Source organism: Rhineura floridana, chromosome 2 (genome assembly GCF_030035675.1).
Source record: "Rhineura floridana isolate rRhiFlo1 chromosome 2, rRhiFlo1.hap2, whole genome shotgun sequence".
Taxonomy (NCBI): domain Eukaryota; kingdom Metazoa; phylum Chordata; class Lepidosauria; order Squamata; family Rhineuridae; genus Rhineura; species Rhineura floridana.
Genome location: NC_084481.1, coordinates 175,965,358 through 175,984,799, shown reverse-complemented (window position 1 = coordinate 175,984,799; position 19,442 = coordinate 175,965,358). Strand labels below are relative to the sequence as shown.

The 19,442-nt window shown below is 40.2% G+C and overlaps 1 protein-coding gene across 12 annotated transcripts in view; it reads left to right on the top strand.

The window, feature by feature from the left end:
- Nucleotides 1-19,442, top strand: part of CDIN1 (CDAN1 interacting nuclease 1) — a 214,236-nt gene that overhangs the window by 32,394 nt on the left and 162,400 nt on the right. The gene's annotated exons all lie outside the window — the stretch shown is intronic.

Here is a 19,442-nt window from a genome sequence, read left to right as displayed (position 1 = left end):
TCAAGGTTCCTCAGCTGTGCAGTGTACATAACACATATGTTGGAGAGTCATCTGTCAGCTATGTCCCTCCTACGGAGTTAAAGTTCTAAAGGGAAAAGAATTCGACACAGTGCTGTCACTGTTAAATTTTCACAATGGAAGAGCATGCAAATATTGAGCCTCTTGCTTAGCCCTGTCTAATGTCTGTGCTGGTTAGAATAAAAAAAAAAGTGGGTGCATCCAGGGCTCTTAGATCTGACAAAGGTCATGCTATGCTGGGCATTTGAATTGGAAATTGTCTGGACTTAGAATTTATAAAGCTCCCACTGTTGTCGGGAAAAATTTCAACAGGGTTTTGTCCCTGGAGAGGCCTCTTAGGCCTTTTTCTGTGCTATGAATGAATTTAGATGTGAGGGCTTCTCTGGCCTTAAAACTGTTAAATTCATTTTGCTTACATCCCCAGAGAGAAAAACTGGCAGATGCTTTTGTCTTGGAAGTGTTTAAAAGAAAAACTGCAGAACAGGAACAAGAGAGAGAAGGGGCCCCGTGTGGAGTCCCAGAACACTTTGGAAATGGCCAATATGCAGTTTTCATCAGTACTAAGGCGGGGCGCAATATGGTGCCTGTAGCTCACTAGGGAATATGAATGTTGATTAAGCATACTCCCAGGCTTTGAAATTCTGAAAGCAGTGTCAGAATAATGGATGTTGAGCAAATGTCAAGCATTTGTTAATTTCTCTGTTATTTGGAGTTTATCTACCATGATCAATCAAATAAACTAGTGCTTCTCTGTTGTGGCATGTGTCATTGATATGGTGATTAGGTGGCTAGAGAGACCTTCTGCTTCTGCCCCCCCCCTTTCCAGGTAACAAATTACACGTTTATTCATAGTTGTTTAGTGGAATAAGGTGTGTTAACAAAATTCAAAATGGCTTGTTGCACTCAAAAATGATGATACCTGTGTAGAATATTGCTTGCATACTCAACAGTGCTGCTTTCGCTAATAGTCATCATGTCACAATGCTGACAAACTCAGTTTGAGAGTCTGAGAAATTTAGGTAACTTTTTCATGAGAAACAAATGTATCAACAACAGAGTATGTGTTACCCTGTTCATCTAGTGCATTCTGCTTCTATAAAATACTTGACTGCTCATTTTAAAAGTCTAAGAAAAATCTTGTAGAGGATGACTTAAGTCTTCCAGGTTTTTTTAAACCTCAGGGACAGTTCAAATTAAACTTATCTCTGGTGTTTTATTACCCACCCACCCCATTTAAATGTGTTGTTTCAATAAGGAATAAACATTTTACTGATTTAACAAAATAATAAATAGCATGTATATTCCCAGCTCGACTATGTACTATAATGGTGATCTTATCGATGGTACCCAGTCATACTGGAATTTTGATAGATTTCCAAGTCTTGACAAAAACTGCAATGTTGAAAGACTTAAACTTGTGTCCATTTATATATTGGTCACAGATATGTCTGGCTACTTCCCTTCATGCTACCAGTGTCTAATTTCCAATTAAACGTGAGCATAAGTTTTTCTTCAGCTATAGTTATAGCAAGGAGTTGGGCACACTGTACAAGAAATACCATGCTTCCTGAAACTTTAAACTGGGATGCCTTCTACACCATTAACATTTGTGTAGGTGAGGAAAGTTTGGCAAGGATAACTTTTCTGATTCCTGCTGAGTTATGACCTGACAAGCTTGTGCAATGTTCTAAATAAGTCCACAAAAGCTATTGGCCTGTAATAAATAATAATAATACAGTCATCTGCTAAGTGGCTTGCAACTTACATTTCTATGCTGGCCATGGAGGAGGGGAAGCTTTCTCTGTGGCCAGGATAGAAATGCAGGCTAGTAAATTGTAGTCTCTGGAATGACTTTCCTATTGAAGTGTGTCTCAACACCACCTTATATTCATTTAGACACCAGGTAAAAACTCACTTTTTTTGTCAGGCTTTCCCAGATGGATGAGTGTAGTCATTTTTAAGTTATGACGCTACTAATAATTCATGTGTTTTATAAGAATTTTTAATGTTCTTGCTTATTATGTATCATGTTTGGTATTGCCTTATTGTGAATGTAAACTGCCCTGTGATAATTTTTGTCAAAGAGTTGTATAGAAATACCTTAATTAAATAAATTCTACCTAGTAGTCTAGAGTAAGAAGGATAGGATGATTTGCTCTCTCTCAACCAGCCCGTTATACTTTCATGCTGATAATGAAGGAAATCTTTCCTTCCTCTGCAGCTAGTATGGAAACAAAGCAGGCTGGCAGAAGAGGAATGGAGCAATCTCCAGTACTTTAAAGGTTGTTTCAGAGAGGAGGCCAGGATCTCTTCTCGATCGTCCCAGAGTGCAGGACGCTGAATTATGGGCTCAATTTACAGGAAGCCAGATTTCGGCAGCACATCAGGAAAAACTTCGTAACTGTTAGAGTGGTACAACAATGGAACCAATTACCTAGGAAGGTGGTGGGTTCTCCAGCACTGGAAGCATTCAAGAGGCAGCTGGACAGCCACCTGTCAGGTATGCTTTAACTTGGATTTCTGCATTGAGCAGGTGGTTAGGCTCAATGGCCTTATAGGCTCCTTACAATTCTACTATTCTGTGATTCAATCTACTCCTTACCCCCCATTTCACTCATTCACCTGCATATAATTCCTGGCCGATTTTGGTTACCAGGCAAGTGGTTAAATACAAGGCTGTATTTGTGTAATGTGCAACAAATGAAATGCTTATTTTGCGTTAGTTTAAGCTGTTCAGCAAAAGCTATCATTTCTGCAGGTAACTTCAGTAAAATATTAAGTGTTATGGAATAAACTGTATGATTATGCTATTAGAAACTTTGGGTCTTTGTGTGATTTATGACCTGAATACAGCTGCCAAACACCACGTGCACTTAACACGTGGTTTGCGCTAATGCTAAAGACAGTAGCTGCATGAGGCCAATGTCATTAACAGTAATCAACATAATGAAAGCTACCTGGCTGTTTTTTCTGTAATTAATTACTTGTAAATAACACACTTAATTTACAGTTTTCTAAATACATTACGCATAATCAGGTGGTGTCAGCATGTGTAGGCGATCTTTTCCAGTTTTTATAAAAGTTGTGATGTGATAGGGAAAATAACCAAATTCAAATTAAAGCTCCTGATCCTGGTGTAAGGATTTCACCTATACTTTTACAAGGATATACATTTCTAATATGTTAAAAAAAAATACAAATCAATTATGCTTGGTAAAAACAAAAGCAGACATATGATTCCAGAATGGCTTTATATTTTTCTGAAGCAGTATTAATAGTAATAGTAATCTTTTGCATTAAATGCTATGAAAAAATGACCACATGCCCTTCTTGGGTTTAGGAAAGCAGAGAGAGCCAGAGAAATGTCATAACTGATATACAACAAACAGCCTGTGAAGCCTGTTGTGACAATTACCAATCCTTTTATTAATGGTAGCTAAGAGCAGGTCTAGTATTGCATGATTTAGCTGACATAGTTGCCTGCAATTATGATATGACAGAAGGTATTGATGATACGACTGTGTGTGTGGCAGATATGTACTTAGTGGATACAGTATGTAGTGGTGGCATGTAATATCCAGAAGCATATAAACCTCAAACTACTGAATAAGCTTTGCCCATTTTTAGAAACACCTTCTTCCTAGTGTTGCAGCGTGAGTAGAGTTTATATCTGCAACAACCATGTTAGGACCTTATGGTAAAGGGCATGTAAGAAATCAAATTAATAATAATGCTAAATGCATTATGTTGATCTGCCAAATTTTTCTTCCTTGTCAGCAACCCACACACTCAAATTATAGTTTGTGTCTCTGTGCATATAGAGGAAGCTTTTTCAATTGCTGCAACAGAACTTCCTTTCCTCATGTGCCCCTGAATCTGTTCTGGGGGTTCCCAACCCTCAGGAACAGATTTAAGGGGGCATGCAGGGAGAGGAGAAGGAGGGGAAGTTCCATTGCACAGCCCAAAGTGCTTGCACTAGCAGAACTGTTTACTTGGATAACAGATGGATTTCTATAATGGCTAAATATTTCATTTCAGTTATTTGATGTGGATCAAACAGTAGTGCATGTGAAAAAACCTTTCTTATTTATTTATTAAATTTATATCCCACCCTTCCTCCAAAAAGGAGCCCAGGGCAGCATGTGGCCTTTCTGATCTTCAGTCCTACTTACAGCTTTCTGAAGTTGAATTGTATTTATTCTCAAGTTTAAGTGTATTAATAGTCCACAGACTTTCTAATCCTCCAAACAAATATTTGGTTCCATATAATGAGGGGAAAAGAAACTTAAAAAAATGCAAGAAAGCCCACTAAGTAAATTCCCCATTGTTAAAAATGTAAACAAGGTTATGATAAAAATTAAACCAACACCCCCTAAACTACTAAATGAAAGTAGCTCACAAAGCTTTATAGATTGGAATACAAACTTTGCACCTGATTCAGTTGTATGAGTTTGCATATCCATGATAAGAAAAGCCACCTGCAACTCTAAAGACAATTCTGGGAAGAGAGCAATGAAGGACAAATAAGTCTGGTTCTTTCCTCTTACTAAAAATTGTTGCTATTGTTCTTATATGCCTTCAAGTCGATTATGACTTATGGTGACCCTATGAATCACTGACCTCCATTAGCATCTGTTATAAACCACCCTGTTCAGATCTGGTACGTTCAGGTCTGTGGCTTCCTTTATGGAATCAATCCATCTCTTGTTTGGCCTTCCCCTTTTTCTACTCCCTTCTGTTTTTCCCAGCACTTACACAACAGTAATAGATGTAGTATAGTTTCTAACTCTTTACTACCACACGGATAAATACAATTCTCATATGGAATGCCATTAAATCTTCCTTCAAAAATAGCTAATGTTGAGAACATTAAAGTGAATTAGTGTAAATGTTATCCTATATTTTGGAACAAATAACTATCTCAAGTAATTAGCAGAGTCTCCTTGTGGATCCATAGCATTTATTCTTAATTTCTTTTAATTTAATTTGTGGTGGTGGCCTTAAAACATATTCAGTCATCGGAAAAGAGGGTGGACATGGGGAATAAAGATTCTTCAGGAAGAACAGATCCCTCAATTTTACAGTATCTTGTTAATGTTTTTAAATGAAAAATCATTTGAGCTTTATCTTCTACTGGCAATTTCCCTCTATCTACTGTTAGAAAGTATTGGCCAACTAGGTCAGACATTATTAAAGTTCAAGTGGCCCAGTGGGAAAAGTAATGGCCTTGTGCTACTATGAATTTTAAATGTTGCCATTTCTGTGTATTGCACCATCATCTGTTCTCACACGTCACAAAATTGTATAGAGGTTGTTAGACCAACTTGAGTGTCAAGGTCATAGGAATGATGACTTTTCTCAAGTAGTCCCCCCCCCCCGAGTTTTATCATAAAGCTGTCCTTGTATTACATGAGATAAGCATCAGGTTGTCACACACATTTTTCTAGTTTTTATTGAACATAAACTAGAGAGAGCGAAGATGCATTACAACTTCTGTTTTCTTACCTTGGATTTCATTATTTTAACTTACATTGAGAAAGAATATTCTAAATTAAGGATATTTTATCTTTCAGTGTTTCTTTATGAAAGTGTTGTACAATCAAGGGAACTGCATATACAGCTTGGCTTCAGTGCTAACCGTAGAAAGCAAAATATCCCAAACAGGAGGTAGCTGTTCATATCCAGACATATGCAGATGCATTTTCTAGATGTATATCTTTGTTCATATTGGGTTTGGTCATGCTTTAATGGCCATGGAAGGTGATGATCTTCTAGAGATAGACAGTGGAAGTTTTGGCCCTGTTGGTTCTTTCTCTCATTGGTTGTGATGTTAAGACTAGGTCCTTTTGATTTGGGCCATCTTCAGGGCTTGGATTTGGGGTGGGGAGTCTGTAAAACAGGAATACCATCTTCAAACTAGATTCAGATTTATTAAATTTATATATTGCTTCCCACTATAAAAAGTCCCAAGGCTTTTTATACAAGGGTATATAAACATACAAATACAAGAGTAAAAATACAATAATAAAAATACATAAACATATTAAAAACATAGAATAAAAATATCCTATTATTGGTGCTGCCCAAATGTGTGGGAAAACAAAAACATATTTGGCATTGAAACAGAGACAAAGGTGGTGCCAAGCAGGCCTCCCTGAAGAGATCATGCCATACTCTGGAGCTATTACAGAAATGGCTTGTTGTTTCATGACCACCTTCCCTTGTAGGTGGCATGCAGAATAAGGCCTCAGATGATTATCATGGGCTCTGGAAAGGTTTATATGGGGAAAGGTGGTTCTTTAAGTATAGGGACCCCAAGTTAGAACCAGTGCTATTTGTTCATACTTTCTTGTCCTAGTTAACGATCGAACTGCTGTATTCTGCACTAGCTAGTTTCCAAACAGTCTGCAAAGGCAGCCCCATGGCCTTTGCTGTATTCTTTAACCTGGAGGTTACCAGAGCATAGACAATTAAACCCACGCTATCCTCTTCCAGATAGGGTTACAGCTGGGCTACCAGCTACAGCTGGGCTACCAGCTACAGCTGGTAGAAGGCACTTAATCCCACTGAGACCGCTTGTGCCTCTAATTACTGTGGATCCAAGAGACTGCATACCTGCTCCTTCAGGAGTGTAACCCCATCCTGAACATGATGCATTCCACTCATCAGCACAAAGAAACCACCTCAGTCTTATATGTCTCAGTCACCACCTGGAACTCACCATCCATCCAGGAACAGAAACACTGTATAACAGTGACCCCTACTCTTAATTCAGACAGCCTCTCCAGAAGGATACTATAGTTTATGGCATCAAACGCTGCCAAGAGAACAAGGAGAGTTAACCGGGAAACACTCCCCCTGTCTTTCTCCTGACATAGATAAGCATACTAAATGACAGAGGAGATCTCAAACCAGGCCTGAACCCTGGTTGAAATGGATCTAGAAAATCGGTCTTGACCAAGAGTGCCTGCAGTTGGTCAATGACTACAGCTCAAGAACCTTTCTCAGGAAGGGGGCGCTTGCAGCCAGCCTATAATTATTTAGATGTTTTACATCCAAGCAGAATTTCTTAAGAAGTGGCCTCACTGCTGCCTCTTTCAGGCAATCTGGAACCAATCCCTCTCTCAGAGATGCATTAATTATCTTTGTGGGCCAGCCAGTAGTCCCCTCCCTGCTAAATGTTTTCAGCCATGAGGGTCACGAATACAAGTCCAAAGACAGCCGTCCAAGCACCTTGTCCACATCTTCCAGCCTTACCAACTGAAACTTATCCATTGACACCTGACCAGAAAGTGCTCTAGACACCCCTTGGAATTGACCTGCTATGGATAGAGGTGATTTTATTCTCAGAATACCTTGCAAATTTGCACAGCAGGCTACTAAGGATTCTACATCTCCTTCAGGCCAGTATGTAAAATGCCCTGTACTACCCTATAAAGCTCCACCAGACAAGACACAGGGCATGCAATGCAGGCAGAGAATTAACTTTTTGCTGCCTTCACTGCAATAAAGTAGCAACAATTGTGTATTGGTTTGGAGACTTCCTCAACTTTCATACTTGCACCTTTCCAACCTGCTTCATTGCTGTCAGCTCTAGGGTATGCCGTGGTGCCACCTGAGTTCAGCGAAGTACAAGAGGATGCTCAAGGGAAAGGCCTAGCTCAGTCGGAGAGTATCTGCCTTGCATGCAGAAGGTCCCAGGTTCAATCCCTGGCATCTCCAGGGCTGGGAGACAGAGCTACTGCCAGTCAGTGTAGACAATACTGAGCTAGATGGACCAGTGGTCTGACTCAGTATAAGGCGGCTCCCTGTGTTCCTCTGTCAATATCCCATGACATTTCCATGTTTGACAAATCATCCAGAACTTAAACATTCTCAAGACCTTTCGACTAGAAAAGACCACAGAACAGTCTGCAAACCAATTGGATTCATCAGTGCCAGAGGGACAACCATTCTAATAGATACATCACCTCTGCAGAAGGGAAAAAGTCACAATCTAAATTATGACAGGAGATGATTTTATCATAATAAGGGAATGGTGGTAACATTCCCCACCTTCAAATCACTGCCTTCCATTCAGAAAACCATGTTCACAGTGTGACCAGCCATGGGCCAATGACATGTTGATAGAACTCCATCACTATCATGGAGACCATGAAGTGCTGAGCTGCCTTGGAACTGGCAGCCTCAGTGTGGATGTTAATCTGGATAATCTCAATACCATGTGTCAGACCACCTCCAACAGCATAGGCACGGGCAGTGAGGCAGGCAGTACACCAAGAGAATCCCTAATCTGTCCCATTTGTCCAACACCAGGTAGTCTGAGCTGGCACTAAGTTGATCAGACAGCTTGTAGTGAAAGGCCAAATTTCTATAAATGGCAGCAACTCTCCCTCCCTGACTCTCAGGTCTGCTCTAATGCTTCACTGAAAACCCAGGTGGGCACAACTGAGAGAAACTAACCCTTCCTTGTTCCCCCACCAAGATTTCAGTTATAAAAACTAGGTCAGCCTCTTCCTCCAAGATAAGATAATTTGATCAGAGGGATTTTATTTAAAAGCATCCTGGCATTCAGTAACAGTACCCGCAGACCCGAGGGCTGGTTGCCAGGGCAACTGCTATGCTCCCAGTTGTGGAAGAAGCCAGGACACAATTGTCTGTGCCATGTTCCCTTCACTTGGCTTGCCCCTTTGCCCACACCATACTTCCTTCTGCCCAGAACCACAGAAATAGGAGTCCATCCTGTTCCACCACAGCTGATTCCTCATTCCTCCTCCCAGGAACATGATGCAACACCCCATAAGACCAACTGGAAGCCACACAGGGAAACTCCACACAAATACCAGAGCACAGAAACAAATGGCTGAACAACTTCCCAGTCCTAGATGTTAAAGGGGTGGCCTTTGCCCCTGCATACCACTCAAAGTGACTCCTCTTAAAGAGATAAGTTCCCTTTGATGTCATCCGCTTTGGTGCCACTACCCATGTTGGGCATGGCAAATAAAAACCTTCCTTGAAATAGGGTTCAGTCAACCCGGGGGCAGGCTCTCGTCCAAGATGTCAAGGTCTCAACTCTGCAGTTAAGTTCATTGTGGCAGCAAGACAGAGCAGGGCCCAATCACTGAGATCATCTGCAGGAGAGGCTTTGGTCGTCCCACGTGTTGGCGAGGCTCATTAAACATCAACACCAAATTGAGCCTTCAGTTATCTGGAATGCTCTGCCAACAGAGATTCAGAAGGCACCTTCTGTTCTAACTCTGAAGCACCTGCTGACAACATTTTTGTTCTGCTAGGCTTACGCAGGCAATTAAGAAGATGCTTTTTTCGCAACGGCCTTTGTTTTTATTGCATTTTTAATGTTTTTTATTCCATGGTTGTAAAATGCTTTGATGTATACATTATATTATATTATATTATATTATATTATATTATATTATATTATATTATATTATATTATATTATATTATATTATATTATATTATATTATATTATATTATATTATATATAATAGCGGTATAATAAATACTTTTATTCACTAATAGGTAAAAAAAACTTGCAGTTTAAGAACATACCTATATCAAACAGATATTTCTATCTAAAAAGCAGAGAAATTGGCCAGCTATAGTGAATGCACTAGGAGAGCAGGAGACCTGAGCTCCTCTCTGAGATATTGTACTGCCCTACAAATTTATAAAAATGCAAACAATTTGAGTTTGTCTTTGACACTCCAATGCACTTATTTATTTGTTTGTTACATTTATACCCTGCCTTTCTTTCACCATGGAAACCAGGACAGCATACATGTGGTTCCCAGGCAGACTCCCATCCAGGCACTGACCAGACCCAAACCTGCTTAGCTTCAGCAAGGTGTTGGCCTCCAACTTGGAAGAATTTGGTAACATGTGCCTCTGAGCATATGGTGAGTGTTGGCAACACCTGCAATCAGAACTACATCTCCAAAGATGGAGAATTACATTTTTGTATGTATGTTGGTGGTGTTCTTGCTTTTGTTTCATGCATTACTACTGTTTCTACAGAGTATCTAACCTAGAAAATATAATTCTCTCACTATTCATCCCAGAAATCTGTGTCAAATTTATTTTTATTAATTTTAAAGCCTTTTTATTGGTCAGTGTCATATGATGGTAAAGACAGCCTTTTGTGTTTCAAACTGGAGGTTGTGTTCTATTTCTATTTTGGGTGCATTAACAGTTGAATATGAAATTGCAGTTTAATGTAAAATCAGACTGATTACAATATGTTGCTACTTAAGCAATCACTCTAGCTGTTGGAAAAAACAATCTTGGCCTGTCCAAGATGCATGTCTTCAGCCTGCTATGCTTAAACCACCCCACTTAAGGAAGAATGGACATGGTCAATTAAAAACACAGAGCACACCTAGAAATTTGCTAGAATATATTTTACCTACTGTTTTATCTTGTGCAAACTGAGATACTCCTCATGTCCATTGGAGACTATTCTGCAGAATAGTCAGTGCCATTATTCCATAATTGTTTTTGAGGTTTTTTTAGTGTAAATTATGCAAAGTGTTGCTGTACTTCACATATTCACAGAAGCAAAAGAAAATAATTCACTAAAATTGCAAAGTAAATCAAACATATTTAAAGTGACCATCTGAACTATATCAACTATCTTAATAATGTTGCTTCCTCCCTGGTAAAACAAAATCAGTACAGCACATGTTACCAAATTTTTCCAAGCAACACAGGAAGTGCATTGGACTGTGAAAGACCAACCCAAATTGTGCTTGCATTTTTACCTATTTGTAGGGCAGTACAATGTCTCAGAGAGGAGGTCTGGTCTCCTGCTCCCCCGATGCATTCACTATAGCTGCCCAATTTCCCTGCTTTTTAAAGTTTGATAGAAATACCTGTTAGCTATAGGTATGTTCTTAAACCGCAAGGGTTTTCTTTTGCCTATTAATGGATTTCTCTGCTTTTTAATCCAGGAGGTAGGAAATGGAATCCTGTGCAAGTTTGCCAAGAATGGATTGATCATTTGCATGCTTATTGAGTTCAGTGAGATTTACTCCCTGCAATCAAGCTTAGGAAAGGTGAAACTGACCACATGGGTGGAGGAGATAAGGGGGAGGGTGGGAGAGCTGTAGTGGGGAGGGAAGGGTGGGGGAAGGAGGGGAAAAGAGGAATGGGAAGGAGAAGGAAGAGCAGGGCAGGTTTGATCATTTGCATGTTTATTGAGTTCAGTGTGATTTACTGCCATGTAATCATGCTTAGGAAAAGTGAAAAGTGACCACAGGGGCAGAGGATAAAAGGGGGAGGGAGGGCTGGAGGGAAGGAGAAGAAGGGAAGGAGGGGAGCAGGTTTGATCATTTGCATGCTTATTCAACAGGATTTACTCCTGTGCAGTCATGCTTGGCATATGTGAAACTGACGGGGAAGGTCAGAAGAGGGAAAAGGAATTGGGTGGGTGGACACTAGGCAGAGGGAAATGCCCTTTCCTTTCCAAAAGGAAAACGTAAACAGTATCATTATTAAACATGGTTATTGTGTTCAATGGGATTTACTCCCATTGTAGTCATGTGTAGGACAAGTGAAACTGCCCACAGGGGAGGAGGAGAAAGGGAAGAGGATTGGAAGCAGAGGGGTGAGGGGGAAGGAGGGAGGAGAAGGGTAGGTTTGATCATTTGCATGCTTACTGAGTTCAGTAGGATTTACTCCCGTGCAATCTTGCTTGCAGTAGGTAAAACTGACCATGGGTGTCAGGCCCAGGATGTGACTCAGGAACCAGACCAACGATTGTAGTTAATTCGTGTTTTATTAGGGTAATGTCCAAACAAAGACTGCGTTTTCTCATGAATCAATACAGGGATACAGGTCCTGCGGCATTGGGAGAAAGTTGACAGAGCAAGGGACTTCTTCCCGCCTGTTCTTTAAGAAGGGGCCAAACGGGCGCGCAATCTTTCGCTCCTCCTTAACTGCCCCTCAGGTACTGCCGGCCTTCCCCCCCTTCTCTCCTGTCTTTTCAGCTGTCTGCGTGTGCGCGGTGAGGGGGGAAGCATCACCCCCTCCTCTTCTGAAGTTTCCGATTCCAGGATGGGGGATAGGGGAGGGGCTGATGGTAAACTGCCTCCCCGCTTTTCGGCTGTGAGCAGCCCTCCCTCTTCCCCCTCTTGCTCTGAGCCTGAAAGAGGGGGAGGTGTGAGAATGTTCAGGGAGGGCTCAGGCTCCCCGTTGCTAAGCGACCTTATCACTGGCAGTTCCTCTGTTTCGTCTTCGCTCCAAAGGGGGGAAGTTCCTCCCCCTTCCCTCTGCCATCCATCCGAATACTCTTCTCCCAACTCTCCGGGATTCAGCTCCCCGGGATTGGGACCCCAGCTCTGCCTTCCGACAATGGGGGAGGAGGAGAAGGGAGGGGAGAGGGAAAGAGGAAGGGAGAGAAGCGGGCAGCTGATTGGAAGGGGCAGGAGGGGCAAGGGGATCGGAGGAGGAGGGGATGGTAGGTTTGATCATTTACATCCTTTTGAGTTCAGTGGAATTTACTCCTGTTCAGTCATGCTTTGGATAGGTGAAGCTGATCTGGGGGAAGAGCAGGGAGGGGGGAGGGGAGAGAAGGGGAGGAAATTGGGTGGGTGGGCACTGGGCAGAGGGAAAACCCCTTTCCTTTCCAAAAGGAAACATTGTGAACAATATCATTATTTTTCAGTGTTTCCCCCACCTTTTTATTCTACAGCAGGCACATGTAGTCTCCTACCCAAATTTAAACCAAAGCTATCCCTGGCTGCATCCATACCAGACCTTTATTTCACTTTAGGCAGTCATGGCTTCTCTCAAAGAATCCTGGAAAGTGTAGTTTGTGAAGGGTGCTGAGAGTTGCTAGGAGATGCCATGTTTCCCTCACAGAGCTACAATCCCCAGAAGAGGGGCTGACTGTTTAACCACTGTGGCCGCTGGAGCTCTTTCAGGGGAATAGGAGTCCCCTAACGAGTCTCAGCACCCTTCACAAAGTACACTTCCCAGGATTCTTAGGGGGAAGCCATCACTGTTTAAAGTAGAATAAATGTCTGGTGTGGGTGTGCCCCCTGATTAGCCAAGCCAAACAGCTGTGAGTCTGGCTTTTAGAACACTGACGGTTGTTACTGAGCATGCCCATGCTTATCATTGACTTCAATGTTAAATTTCTTAAATTAATTAAAAACCAGCCAGGCATTTTTTTCTTTTTAACTGTAGAAGATAAAGGTCAGAGTATGGAGCAAGGTCAATAATAGGATTATACATACTCTGTGAACATGGCTGATTTTTAATTAATTTCAACAAATGTTGAGACCACTGACAGAAAAAAATCGAACAGGGGTGTGGATTTCCCCCCCTCTTGTTTTACACTTTAAACTCTCCATTCTGTCTCAGTGTTTCTGGATAAATCTTCCTATCCTCATGCAGCTTTTTTAATAAGTGACAATTTAGGACCATTAAAGCTAAAATTTCTCAGACTTCCTCTAAGACAGCTGATCATAAGATAGTGTTGCACACCAAACCTGCCTTCCCGTTTTGGCACAGGAATAGCCAGTGGTATTGCTATTTAAATACTCTTTCCAAACCCAAGTAGGGCTCAGTAGGATTGAGTTAGGGCCTCTTGCAGGATGGAGCAGGGTAAAAAGGAAATTGTCAACACAGCAGTTAAATGGTTGTCACAGAAGTCCTGACATTCTGGTACAAGGCTGAACAAACTTATCTTCTAATAAAGAGAAAAAGCTAAGCTTATAGAAGTTTAAATGGTAAATGCAGAAAGAGCAGCTTGAGTCTGCTTGCAACAGTTGAAGTGGCACTATAAAATCAGCTTCAATATGACTAATTGGTAGGCCATCTAGTTTTTTCCTTCAGCGAGTGTTTAGTATTTCACTACCACTGCAGAGTCACTTGCTTCAAGTTTAAACAGGTTCCTGCACCTGCTAACTATTCTTCTTAAGCCTCCAGAAGGAACCAATCTACAGTTGCTTTTGGGTTGTACAAAGCCTCTAAAGAATATAACTCAATACCAGTTGCAGGAAACCTTAGGCCCTCAAGTCCTGCTTGTGGGTTTTCCATAGGCATCCTGTTAGCCACTGTGAGAACAAGATGCTGGACAAGATGGGCCAGTCGGCTCTGGTGTTTTTAAAGGTTTCATTCTGCTGGAACCCCTGGAAAAAAACTGTTAACACCTGCTTTAAAGGGAGAAGTTCAATCACAGTAAAGCCAGAGCAAACTGCTAGTACTGTACACATTTTGTTCTCTTTCAAAGCACTGATCAATTCTGAAAGAACGTCATAATGTTTATAAATTCAACTCTTAATTTTGTAGTCTTTTTTTTTTTTACCAACTCCTTTCTTCCTATAAAGAAAGAAAGAAAAATCATCTCCTAGCTTCAGTTCAGTCTGGCTGACAGCCTAAACAGCATAATCCTATACATGTCTACTCAGAAGTCAGTCTTATTTAGTTCAGTCGGGCTTATTCTCTATAAATGGGCATAGGATTGCAGCGTAAATGACAGTTAAAGGATTAGGCTGAAACTTCTCTGCAAAGAACTGCAAACATAGCTATGCTTACTGTATACCCAAAGACAGAATCCTATGTTTTGCTGTGTACATCATAGTTCAGTACTGATGTTTAATTTTCAACAAAATTCAGGATTTAATGTCAGAATGATGTGAAAAATTATGACAAAAAGTAGAACTTGATAGGGAAAAAAATTCTTTTTTCTAGTCCCCATTTGTGTCTTCCAAAATTTTACATGAGAAAACCTGCAACACCATCGTTACAGTACTAAACCCTTGACTAGTCAAAATTTGTGGCTAAATTTAAGTCATGTTGAATTCCAACCTCAGTTCAAATGTTTTAATAATACGCTAAATCCAAAGACTCAGAGGAAGGCAATGGTAAACCACCTCTGAATACCTCTTACCACGAAAACCCTATAAACAGAGTATCCAAAATGCAACATGAGATAGTGCAGGAAGATGAGACCCCCAAGTCAGATGGCACTTAATGAGCTATTGTGGAAGAAGAATGGACAAGTACAAGTAGCGTTGTGACTAGTGACGCCACTGGGTCAAAGCCAAATGGAAGCCTAGAGGCTGATGCGCACAGATGCAAAAGGAGAGTCCGGAGTTGTACAACACACACAATAGAAACACGGAATGTGAGAAGCATGAACTAGGGAAAGTTAAAAATTGTCAAGGAAAGGAACACATCAACATTACAATACTTGGTGTGAATGAATTAAAATGGATGGGAATGGGACACTTTCAATCAGGCAACTACAAAATACTTTATACAGGAAATGAGAAATTAAGAAGAAATGGGGTTGCTTCAGTAGTGAGAAGTGATGTAGCAAAAGCAATTAGGAGCTATAACGCAAAGACTGAGTGAGTGATATCAATGAGATTAAATGGAAAACCTATTAACATAATCATCATCCAAGTCTACACTCCAATGGCAAACACAGAAGAAGAATTGGAGAGATTTTACACAGAAGCACAGGAAGAAATTGATAGCACATCAAAACAAGATGTTCTGATAATCGTGGGGAACTGGAATGCAAAAGCAGGAAACAGAGAACAACTAGAAATTGTGGTAAAGCTTAGGAGATAGAAATGAAGCAGGAGAAAGATTTATTGAATTCTGTGAAGCCAATAATTTGTTTCTTGCAAACACATTTTTTGAGCAACCGAAAAGACGACTGTACACGTGGACATCACCAAATGGTCAATATAGGAATCAAATTGATGATATAATTGGTAGCAGAAAAAGGAGAAGTTCTATACTTCCTGCAAAAACAAGACCAGGAGCAGGCTGTGGTACAGATCATAAACTGGTAATATAAAAATCAGAAGAACAGCAAAGAAATCATAATGCCAAAATACAATTTAAATGACATCCCAGAAGAATATAAAGATCAAATAAGGAACAGATTTGAGGCTTTAAAATTAGTTGATAGAGAACCAGAAGAACTATGGATTGAAGTCAAATATTATCAGGGAAGAATGCAAAAAGACAATACTTCTAATTAAAAAGAAGGACCTCAATGGATGACTGACGAAACTTAAAATGGTTCAAAATAGAAGGAAAGCAAAAGCAAAAGAAACATGGTCAGAATCCTAAATGCAATAATACAGCGACTATTACAGTAGTTATTGTAAAGAAATAGAAGAGGAAGACAAAAAAGGTAGAATAAGAGCCCTATTCCAAAAGATTAGAGAAATTAAAAGGAAATTTAAACCAAGAGTAGGGGTGTTGAATAATCAACAGGGGAACACACTGACTGACTGAGATAAAATAAAAGGGAGATGGAAGCAATTCACTGAAGAGTTCTATAAAAGAGATGCCAGGATGATAGATTCATTCACGGAGGAACCATATGATGAAGAACCAGAAATTTTAGAATGTGAGGTGGAAGCTGCTCTTAAAATACTTGGAAGAAACAAATCACCAGGAACAGATGGTATATCAATAAAGTTGGTATAAGTTACTGAGACTGAAACTGTCCAAATTTTGACAAAAATCTGTCAACAGATATGGAAAAGTAAACAATGGCCCACAGACCGGAAGCGTTCCATATACATCCCAATTCCAAAGAAAGGGGATCCCAGGGAATGCAGTAATTATCGAACTATTGCCTTAATATCCCATGCAAGTAAAGTAATGTTCAAGATTCTACAACAAAGGCTCTTACCATATATGGAGCGAGAAGTGCCAGTTGTCCAAGCTGGATTTAGAAAGGGAAGAGTAAAAGAGATCATATTGCAAACATACATTGGATAATAGAATGGACCAAGGAATTTCAGAAGAAAATCACCCTGTGCTTTATACATTACTGCAAAGCTGTTGATTGTGTAGATCATGAAAAACTACGGAATGCTTTAAAAGAAATGGGGGTGCCACAGCATGTGATTGTCCTGATGTGCAACCTATACTCTGGACAAGAGGCTACTGTAAGGACAGAATATGGAGAAACCGATTGGTTTCCCATCGGAAAGAGTGTGAGACAGGGGTGTATTTTATCACCCTATTTGTTCAATCTATATGCTGAACATATCATACGGAAAGCGGGATTGGACCAAGATGGAGATGTAAAAATTGGAGGGAGAAATATCAATAATTTAAGATATGCAGATGATACCATACTCTTAGCACAAACCAGTAATGATTTGAAACGAATGCTGATGAAAGTTAAAGAGGAAAGCACAAAAGCAGGACTACAGCTGAACGTCAAGAAGACTAAAGTAATGACAACAGAAGATTTATGTAACTTTACAGTTGACAATGAGGACATTGAACTTGTCAAGGTTTATCAAAACCTCAGCACAGTCATTAACCAAAATGGAGATAGTAGTCAAGAAATTAGAAGAAGGTTAGGACTGGGGAGGTCAGCTATGAGAGAACTAGAAAAGGTCCTCAAATGCAAAGATGTATCACTGAACACCAAAGTCAGGATCATTCAGACCATGGTATTCCCAATCTCTATGTATGGATGTGAAAGTTGGACAGTGAAATCGACTTGAATGCACACAGTAACGATTTTATAGGAGGTAGCATGCTTATAAATCCATCTGGTAAAACAGACCTCAAAATCCTGTATTTCAGAAGAATCTTTTGATGCTCCCTCTCTGACACATATACTCCCCCTCCCTAACTCTGTACAACTCTATGTAATGAAAAATGTTTAAACTAGAGGTTTTGCCTAGGTAGAATCTGTACACTTGGCTCCAATGACCTCCTGAAGACTACATCTCTCCATAGGAACATCAGCCCACTGCACAGGATTGAGGAAGGATGGGAGCTCTGTGCCTAACTGTAGGCTATTTTGAACAGGAGAGTTTGGTTCTCGCTAGGCATAGAGGTCTTATTCCTGACTCTGAGTCTGGATAATCTCAATGAAAGAGATATTTCTTTGTTGCTTCTTTTCCTTTCTTCCTTGTTCTGTGTACTTGCAATTTGGGTGGGAACAGGTTTAAAATCTCTCTGTTCTCTTATAGCTGTAGTATATGATTGTGTTAGTTAGGACATGGCCTGTATATAATGCAGATAGAATGCTACATTGTTCTTGATTCTTCTTTCAATAAACCAACCTTTATTTTATCTTTGTGTGTTATTCTGAGAGTGGGATTATACACACAGAGCAAATGTTCAGGTGTTAATGCCAGCAGAAGGTCTTGCTACGCTCTCGAGGGTGCATTTGGGCCTCTAGTGGGTTAACACATGTTGGAGATTCACATGTACATGTGATACAATTTCTTCTGCTACTCTAAATGTGCAGGGTGATCAGGACTAAATTGTTTGCTATTCAGCAACGATTCTATTTGGGTTCATTTCCAGCTCAAATTTTCACAAGATTTGAGAATATGCTCTGGCTTTAATTACAATAAAATAAGGATACTATTCAAGAATTACGTTACTGTTTAATAATGGGCCCAAAATGCATGTAGAGTAATATTGTCTCCAGTAAACACAATGAACATGAAAGACAAATTAAATTCATTTTTTATTTTGATGTAAGACTGCAGTCTGTGTGCAGTTTCTGAATATTAGAGCTGCTTGTAATAAGACTGAGAAACCGCATTTGTAAAAGGAGAAAAATGTTAATTATTCATTGTGCTTTCTGTACTGCAGGGTCAATTTATTGAAACTGTAATTTGTTTAAGTTGCATCTGGAGGTAAAATATATCAGAAGTAATTAATTGTGTTCCAGATATGATGAGGTACATATATCCACAGAGGACAATTGAAAACAGTAGCGATGTGGTATTGATTGCTTTTTTTGAGAGAAAGGAAAAAAATCTTGTCCCGTTTCTAAATGTTAACTATTCAGAGAGAAAAATTCTCTCTTGGGGAGAATGTTTTCCAGGTTGCTTCATTGCCAGGTGTTTGACACTGAGTGGAGCTTTAAATGAATGAAGCTTATGGCAGCCTTTGGAAATGACTGACTCCAGGGAATCTCAGCTTCCTGCTGTGAAAGTTTCTATTTTCAAAGCACATCACTTTTAGTAGGAATGTTACAGTGGTCCCATATGCTGCTTCTGACAGAGAGCTAAGTTTCTTCCCTGAATATGAGACAGCTACTGAAGAGGTTCCCTTTCTGCTAACAAAATGAATTTCAATGTGTTGCCAATGAACAATTGGTGTGTTTCCGATGGCTAATGGAATTTACCTCCATCTTCTGCTTTGTTTTCCTTTCCGACTTCAGTACCTGCTACAGATATCCCACTTTCTGGGTTCTGAAACTGGAAAGAAATCACCAAAGCAAGATGCCAGTTTGCTTTGAAACTCATGGTTACATTTTCCTGCTTTGTCCTTTCCTCATAAACTCTTTTTCTCACTCTCTCCTTGACCCAGCAGTAGGAGGCCTTTGTCTGAGGTGTTCATCTGGAACAACTTTTCCACACTTGTTTTCATGTTCTGTTAGATTACGGG